Raw genomic sequence first — 9,276 nt, forward strand, 5'->3', positions numbered from 1 at the left:
AGTTAAGAAGGCCATCCTTGAATCCACTCAAAAATTGAAGGCCAAAGTGGATGAGAGAAGGAAAGAAGTTCAGTTCAAGATGGGTGACTATGTGATGGTACATTTGAGCAAAGCCAGGATGCAAAGTGGTAAGCCTACCAAACAACAGCTGAAGAGAGTAGGACCTTGTCAAATTCTAGCAAAATATGGTGAGAACACCTATAAGGTTGATTTACCTTCAGACTTAGCCATTTCACCAATCTTTAATGTTGTTGATATGGTAATGTACAAGGGAGAGATAGCAGGGCAGACTGAGAACCAAGCCAAGGTACTGCAGGACCTTGATGTTAATGTCTTACCATAGGTGAAGAAGCCTATAGAAGAGGAGATCTTGGAATAAAGAGTGAAGAATTCCACTAGACACCAGGTCTACATGGAACACTTGGTGAAGTGGGCAGGACAACTTAAGTCAGAAGCAACTTGGGTGGAGGAGAGCAAGTTCAGGACACTTGGAATAGACCCAGCTCTCATCTCTTCTTCTATTTCTTAGTTGTGTGCAGAGGGGGAGTATGGTGTAGGAACACCCTTCCAAAATCTTTCTCTTTCTTTTTTTTGTTGGTGTTATGCTTCTTTAGAAGCCATTGTACAGGAATAAGAGCTATGAGCTCATGTGTGCTAGACTAGGTCCTAGTTTTAGGTCCTTAGTGTTTTTGTTGTGATTTCTTGTGCAGGAGAGGTTGAGTGTGCCTGGAGTGTGTGTTAGGACTTATTGGCATGTTGATGTAATTAGGATAGCCCAAAATAGGCTTAGGAGTCATGAAAAGCAACAGTGGCAAAGTTGCATGACAACTTTTAAAAGTTGTCAAGCAACTTTTCCACCCAAAATGGTCATAGACCCTTGTTGTGTGTGGAGAGCCCTAATTTTGGCACATCAACCGAGATATGGGTAGTATAAGTATTTTTAAACCCTAAATTAATGGGTTGGATGTCAGACATTGTACGGCCCTAGCAAAAAGACCAGGCTGAGACTGTAAAACTGTTACCAGTCAGTTTGAATGAAGCAACCAAGCAAGTTAATGGATTGAGATACATCCAAAACTGTGTGGAATGTCTTCCATGGTGTAAATAATTTCATTATGAGCAATTAGATTAGGTTTTTATTTGTAGGTTGTGTGTGTTTGTAAATATTTTGAAAACTGTCTTCTTTCTATCCAGTTTTGGACAGGATTGTGTAAATCGCTGCATAACTCCATTCCCCGTTGTGGAACCACCATGAAACCATGGGGAATGAGAGTGCAGAACTTGTACCATACTAAAAAACAAGTAGGGCCCTGAAAATTTAGGGAGGCCATCAAGAGGCCCAATCCTAGGCGAGACTGAACAGTGCCCGACTAGGAGAGGTTAAGTTGCAGAGGTCTTGGAGAGCAAGGTTGGATAGAGGAAAGTACACCCTTTGGAGGAGGTGTAGAGGAGTGTTTGAAGCATCATTGGTGTGAAGGAGGAGCCTCCACCAATCTAGACAAGGTGGCTAAAACACAAAACACTCACTGTGACCCAAGCAGACCACAAAACCCTTAAAAACCCCAAAATTCACCCAAGGCACTGTACGGCCACTTGGAGGCCCAAAACCTAGAAAATCCTTGAGCCCTTGCCAATTTAATGGTAGTCTCTTTTTGGAGTTTGGGTTGTGTATGCATCATTTGTGAGAGAAAGCCCTAAAAGACCGGGTAGGAGGCCTAATTGGTCCTAATCCTTGTAGCCCTATTTTGTAAGCAAAAACACAAAATAGTGAAATCGGTAGAAAGGATGAAGGTAGAAACTTCTTGGGGGAATATGGAGGGATGTAAAACATGGTTTAAGACCTGATTTAACCTTGCTAAGACCTTGGAAGGTGTAGAACAAGCATAGCCCTTATTAGCCATAGTAAGGGGTTTTGAGTCTCATGAGTAGGTGAGACCTTAGGAGTAGCATAGCAACTCATTGGTGGGTGGATTGGGCAAGGTCAGGGGAATCCTCAAGCAAAGGAAGTCCTAGAGACCCTAGGGTGTGAGGAGAACACCAGTTGATCCAAGGAAAGGATCCAAGAGCATAGACTAGGCTAGTCTATCCCAAGCACCAACCCATCAAGTTGTCCCTTTCTCCTTAGGTTCTGAATGAATATTAGTTACTCATTCCTAGATCATAAGATCCTAATACCTTTATACTCCTTGTACTTCAATGGATATTTTTGTACAATTCCCAAATCAACTCTACTCTCTCTTCCATTATTTACTTTTTTTTCCAAGATTATCTTCCCATAAAGGAACTAGTTGAGGTTTTACTTGTTTGTTTCCCCAATTATACAACCACAGATGAACTTAGGGTTTATTGTAATTACGTGTTTTAACCCAAGAAGTTCATGCCTCCTTTCTCCTTATTTAACTCATCTATAGTATTACTAGGGTTTTCTGATCAAGGAGATTGCCATTCATCATTTTAGTTCTAATCTTTAGGGTTATCCAACTCTAGCTTTACTACATTACTACAAAATTGTCTAACGAATGCTCTTAATAAGAAATCTAACATGACCACATTCTTAAGGTACCTAGTCATTAGGGTAGGTTAATACTTCTATCTGAGATTCAAAAGAGTTCCTTTTAACTCTTCTTCATTTATGTCTCCAATGGCGGCTTTGATCCTTTTAACCATCATAATTTCACATAGCTTAAAAACTTAACTTAAACTGTCTCGATCTTAATCATCTTGTTTATTGTGACTGTGCCTTTGTCTTAGGTCTAACTATCTTGCTTTACTTGCCATGACAAGAACATATCTTGATGGAAGGCATTCTCTTGGTTACCATCAAGAGTATTTTAGTGAAGAATTAACAACTCATACTTGATTTGATTAGGGCAATTTTTGTGTTTAGGTTCCAACTGAATGGTAACCCATAAGTACTAAAGAGCTAAATTCTGTGATTAAACGTCGAAAATACTTCATATAAATAAATAATTGAAAATTTCGTAGCCTTTGGGGTTTTATTTACGCCATAAATATTATGACAAAATTAGTTTCAAATTCCAAGGCTTTTAGTGGCCCTTGGACCCCTTGAATTGATATATGTTGATCTGTTGATTTACAAGAATTTTCACTTATGTTTCACTTTGTTATTTCGCAAGTTTTCCACCTAGGTGTTATACTTCAAGCCATAGTTCAATTTCAACTAAGTTATGAGTGTAGCCCATGTTCACCAGTGTATGAACCTAGGGCTCTGATACCAAAATGTCATGCCCAAACTTTAGGGCAAGAACGGGATAAGTTTTTTTTTTTGAACTCGCAACTTAATTATTGCGATAATGATATGCTCTAGTAAGTTTTCGTATTTCACGTTTAGAGTTAACTCTAATTATTAACTTAAGAAAGTGATAGTAAACTTAATTAAATGCATAAAATTAATTCTCCAAAGAAAATTATTATTGTCTCAATGATTTTAATCACTAAATTAACTTAATTAAAATTCTCTAAAAATATTTGGCGAAGATATTATTAATCTCAAAAAATCAAAATTTGTTTTAAGGAACAATTTAAATTTGACCAAACACTTTATTTTTAATGTCTAATATTATTTTTAAATCAATGATTAAAATGAGTTTAAAATTAAATCGACTAAAGGATTGATTTAATTTTCATAAATGTATATTTTCCTATAAGTTTAAAAATCTCTCAATAGCCAAAATAATCTTGCCCAATTTATTCTAAAGTTTATAATAGTTTAAAACTCTATATATATTTTGAGTTTAATCACACTTTAAAAAAAATAAAATTATATTCATATGTTTATTAAAACATATGTAATTTATGACCACTTAAAGAAATACTAAATTTACAATTATCCATTCATTAATTAAAACTCTATTCATAAAATATATGTATATATATTTTTAATTTATATACATATATATGTATATATTTTTATATACAAAATATATATATAACTAAAAAATGCTTTCACATTATAGAAAACCTTAATTTTAATTATATATTAATGCCCCTTCTATTTTTTAAAAGAAAACTCTTCTTTCTTCCATTTTCCCTAGCCCTACCCAGGTTAAGGTTTTATTCTTTTCGTGTTTATTGATATTATGCAGGGGGCCGAATCGGCGTATGGCGGAGGGCATGAGTGGCATTTTTTTTTAAAGAGCAGGCAGATGTGTGAAAGGGAGACAGAGGCGGAGGTTACGAGGGGGGGGCTCCCCGTAGGACGGCCACTGCCGGGCCTGCGGGTCACGACCCACAGAGACGGCCATGGCCGCCGCTATGGGTCGCGGCCCGCAGCCGGCAGTGCCGCCACTGCGGGGTCACTGCCCACTGCAAGGAGGGGAGGCCGCCCTGCCAGAATATTCGTAGGGGCTGAGCCTTCCTCTCCCAAGTTTTATTTAATTTTTTATTTTTTTTTAAAACAAAACATTATTTTGTAGTTTTTTTTTAATATTTTAAAACAAATAATATATATATATAGATTTTAATCTCTTTTCTTTTTTTTTATTTTGTTTAAAAATGCAAAAACAATACAATCATTAAAATAAAGGTATATATATATATATATATATATATATATATATATATATATATATATATATAAGCTTTCCATGGTTATATCCACAGTAGATTAATAGGGATCTTTTTTTTATATATAGATGATTAACGTCACAAATATATTCTTTTTTTTTTAAAAGAAAACTTCCAGGAAATTTATGCATGACAGATTTCCTTTGGGCAAGTATTCTTATTCCTTCTTTTAAACCTAGACATAAAACTTTAGTGCAAATACTAGATTTTAATTCTGTAACAAGATAAAGAGAATATAACAGGATTGATTTAATTTAAACAACAATTATATTAGACTAGAATTTATTGAATAAACCTTAGAGATAGACAATTAAATTCTAGATTTGTTTTCTGTGAATATATAAATAGAGTAGTGACAAAGTTTAATGAAATATAATCTCCGACTTCCTTAATCTAGAGTGTGTTAAAGTAAACTTAGAGATATGTATGAGACATTTAAACTGAACTTTTATTTTCAGGAATTACATACAAAGTAAACTTTCACTTACAAAATACCATGTATACAACCAACACTACCTCCAGAAACAATACATAACTTAAACTCAACATAAATGTTTCATTTTGCAACAAAGTAATACCTAATAAAAAAAATAAAGTATTCCCTTAGAGAATATTTAAAATACAATATAGTCAACCATACAAATGGATCTCTCGTTCCTATAAAATGAGGACCTTAAATACAAAAGATACATTTCCTTTCAAAATAGGTACAACACAGTCTCCCTTTACATTGCTGCAATATAAAATATCCCATTTCCACACCTTTTCCTACAAATAAATAAATCCAGCAACTCCTACTTGTCCTTTTCTTTTCTTCCAAACCACCTGTAAATAAAACATGGGCTATGACCATGGAGTGCTCACCTCCCAGCCTAGGCTAACTAGTAGCCACCCCCAAGCTCGGAGAACCAAGCCCTAGATAGATAACACACATGCAAACACAAAAGACAAGGGAATACACAAACTCAAACACAATCCCAACCCAGGCTACACTGTACCACACATTCGTGATGTCTTTTCAAGGGTGGTAGTGGACCAAGTACCCTGAGGAGATTGCAAGTATGGCAAAACATATAGCCACCTCATGGCAAACCAAATACATCAAGTATATCAACCCCACATTCTTTATGCCCCCCAAGGCATTCATGCCTTATTTCCCTCCTTATGACCCCCAATGCATAAACAAGCCATGCAACAAGGGTCACATAAAATCCCTTGTGATCACTCTCATAACGAGAGCCTCTCACTCGAGGGTTGTCACTTCTACCACCCACAAGACCATCCTCTCTCCCAAGAGTAGGAGGCCTTGATTACTCCCAAAACACATAAATTGCATAAGCACAAAACACCAAATAAATTTCCAAGGAATACATGCAAGGAAAGCTAGCCTTTAACACAAGCAATTCTTTCAATACAACATGCAATAAGAAAACATTACAAGAAAGGTAGAACCAACCTTAAAATGCCCAAAGGTATGCTAGTTTTGTCAAGGATGAGCAACCCAATTCCACAAGTCTTTCCTTTCTACACTTAGTCAAATTCTTAATTCCCCAAAATCTATCTTTTTCCTTTCAAAATTCTTTTGTCTCCAAAAATGGAGAGTGGGTGATTACCCACTAATTTTCTCATTCTTTCTTAAGAAGGCCTTAGTGAGAGTTCTCACAAGTTTCTAAAACTGAAAAGGAAAGGTAGGGTAGAATGGGAAAGGGATCTCACATTCAAAGAGGAAGGTTAACAACTTAGATGATCCTTCTAATTTTCAATTTTCGCTCAACTTAGGAAACCTACTTTTTAGGGTGTCTAAATGATCACATGGGAGTTGAAACATGCCTAAAATTACTCCTAACCCTTAGGTATACATTATGGGCTTTAGGAAACACTCTTAAACTACCCCTAGGAGTCCATTTAACCCTTTTTAAACCCCTCTGAAGGTAATTTTGGGGTCAAACCTAAGTTGACCACCCCAAAGATTCTTTACCCTAGAAAAATATGGAACCATATTAAATTAATTGAAAAAGCTATGGTTAAACAACTCCCTCCAAGAGACAATTTAAAAACCAAAACATAAATCAATCACATGTGTCAAGTGACACAATAAAAATACTTTTACAAAATTACACTTGAAATTTTGTCTCTTGTTGGATTTACACAAATTAACAAAATTCAATTTAACATTCATGCAACAATCACTTTCACGAATAAAATACGATACAAAACGAGGTGTTGTCTCTCCAAATAGACAAACCCTGCTTTTATGAATGTACATAGGTATAGGTTTGGTTCTCCATAATATTTCCATGGTCACATGGATAATTTTCCTGTGCATCTCAATTACACATTAGTACTCCCAAATATCCTCATAAAATATTAAACACAAGAATGAGAATACACATCAAAACACTCTGCATACATTTGACATTAACAAATCAATATCTCATATATTCCAATTTATCCACATAATCCATCATCATAATCCTCGTAATTTCATTCACTTATTAGATACACATCATATTTCCAACATCATAATAAAGTTCTACAAATCCAGATATAACTGACATACGTTAGTTCAAGATTATCCAATCAGTGGATCTTTTAGGATTTCAAATTCATAACACATCGAAATGTACCCCACAAGGTGAAATAATTCTATAATTTCTGTCTAAGATAGCCCATTCTATTGAACTATATAACATTTATTTATAGGGTCAAACATTGTCAACTAAGTTAATCAAAGCTTGGTTTGGGGAAGGCCTTACAAAGAAGTAGTTCCTTTTTGTGAGACATGGACCAGCTCTTATACCATGTGTGATTTTTCCAAGATCAAGAGGCAATGGAAAGCACAAATAAGAGAGACAAAATATATGATAGAAATAAACTCTATTCTATCAAGATGAAAATATTGATCAACTGGATCATCAATCGATACATATAATTAATATGAGCCTGCTTATATAGGCAAGGCTATATGGATATGTGAGCACACAAACATGAACATGTGGCTCAATTAAAAACAAGGGTAGGTAGGAAATAGGTGTGGGTAGGTAGGAGAAACAATATAATATTCCACATGAGGTGGATCACCCACTGAATGTGAAGTGTAACAACAAGATCACACCATAAAAGGTGGAAATTCTCCTACACACACTATCCCAATGTGGCACAAACACCCAAGTGTCGCATACCCAAACTACTATGAAATGCATTTCCTAAGTAAAATTAAGTAAGGTATAATAATATCAAAGATGAATAATTATTTACACCAACACCCCCCCTTAAGTGTAACTTAGGGGAATGCACTTAAGTCTACAATGCAACTAAACAATGCAAGATGGGTCCCGGCTACTAGGCCATGTTAGGTACCCATGTACAAATGCAAATGCATGCAAACCATTGCAATGAAATCTCTCACAAAGTGGGGAAAGACAGAAAAAACCAATGGGAAAAAACCCTCACCCAGAAGAGAGATGAAAACTAGATACAAAGAACTCTCATAGAAGTATGTGAAGGACAAAACCCCATGAGGAAAAAGTCCCCCCCATATGAGAGAAGAAGAAGAGAGACTAGGAAGCTCCCCCTCAATGTGGAATCTGCACCAATGATAGAAGGTTGAAGATGAATGAAGAAACTGCTCCATGAACATCGAACCATGTTCCTCCCCTTAGGAAGAAACAAAACCAAAGGTGTATCCATGAGGTTTCCCCAACCATGAATGGAAGATGTATGAAAAAACCTCACGATGAATGAAATCTCTAAAAGCTTCTCTAGTGTCCCCATGTCGATGCTGAAAGATACCCCCTCCAAAGGTGGTAAACTGTGCCACACTACTGAAAAAGGCACTCCAAGATCTAGTGGAGATGAATGTAGAACAATATCCAAAGACTCATATGTCTCCTCAAAAGATAAAGATACCTCCTCCAAGTGTTGTACAAAAGTATCCACAATCATGTCAACCTCTAAAGATTGATCATGTAGAGAATGCACAAGAGGGTTAGAGTGATCCCTCACAACAATGAAAGAAGGATCATCTTCATCAAAGAGAAGATGAATGTCATCAATGGTGTCTCCCAAATCTGCAATGTAGGAGTCCACAAACAAATTGCAATTTCTATCAAGTAGGCATCCCAATCAACTGAAGCTAGAAGACATGAAATATCCTGCTGCACTAAATCATAAGAAGGCAAAACTATTGCACTAGATGCATCATCAGGTGAAATAGGTGGTGTGATATCAATAGAAGGAGATGAAATGCAAGGCTCAAGAATGGGGTCACATGTGAGAATCCCCAAGTTCAAATGCCCAAAGTTCCCCTCAAAATCTGAATCATCAATATAGGAAGAATTAACCTCATCAATAGGACCAAAATCTGAAAAAGAGTACAACCAAGATGCATGATCAACCACCCTAGTCGCAATGATAGCTCCACTCTCCAAGTCTCTAATGATAACTGAATCAGGTGTGAACTCCACAATTTTTCTAGTTGCCCCACGTGTGATTTGATAGATGGAAAGAAGATTATTTGTCAAGTGGGGTACACACAACACATCATTGAAGGAGTTATCCCCAATGGCAATAGATACTTTCCCAATCACATCCATGTATGTATGATTTCCCATCAAAATCTATGGCATGTGGCAAGGCTCAAATGTAGAAAACATAGACTGCAAAGATGCCATATGATGAGAAGCCCCT

Source organism: Cryptomeria japonica, chromosome 8, assembly GCF_030272615.1.
Source record: "Cryptomeria japonica chromosome 8, Sugi_1.0, whole genome shotgun sequence".
NCBI lineage: Eukaryota > Viridiplantae > Streptophyta > Pinopsida > Cupressales > Cupressaceae > Cryptomeria > Cryptomeria japonica.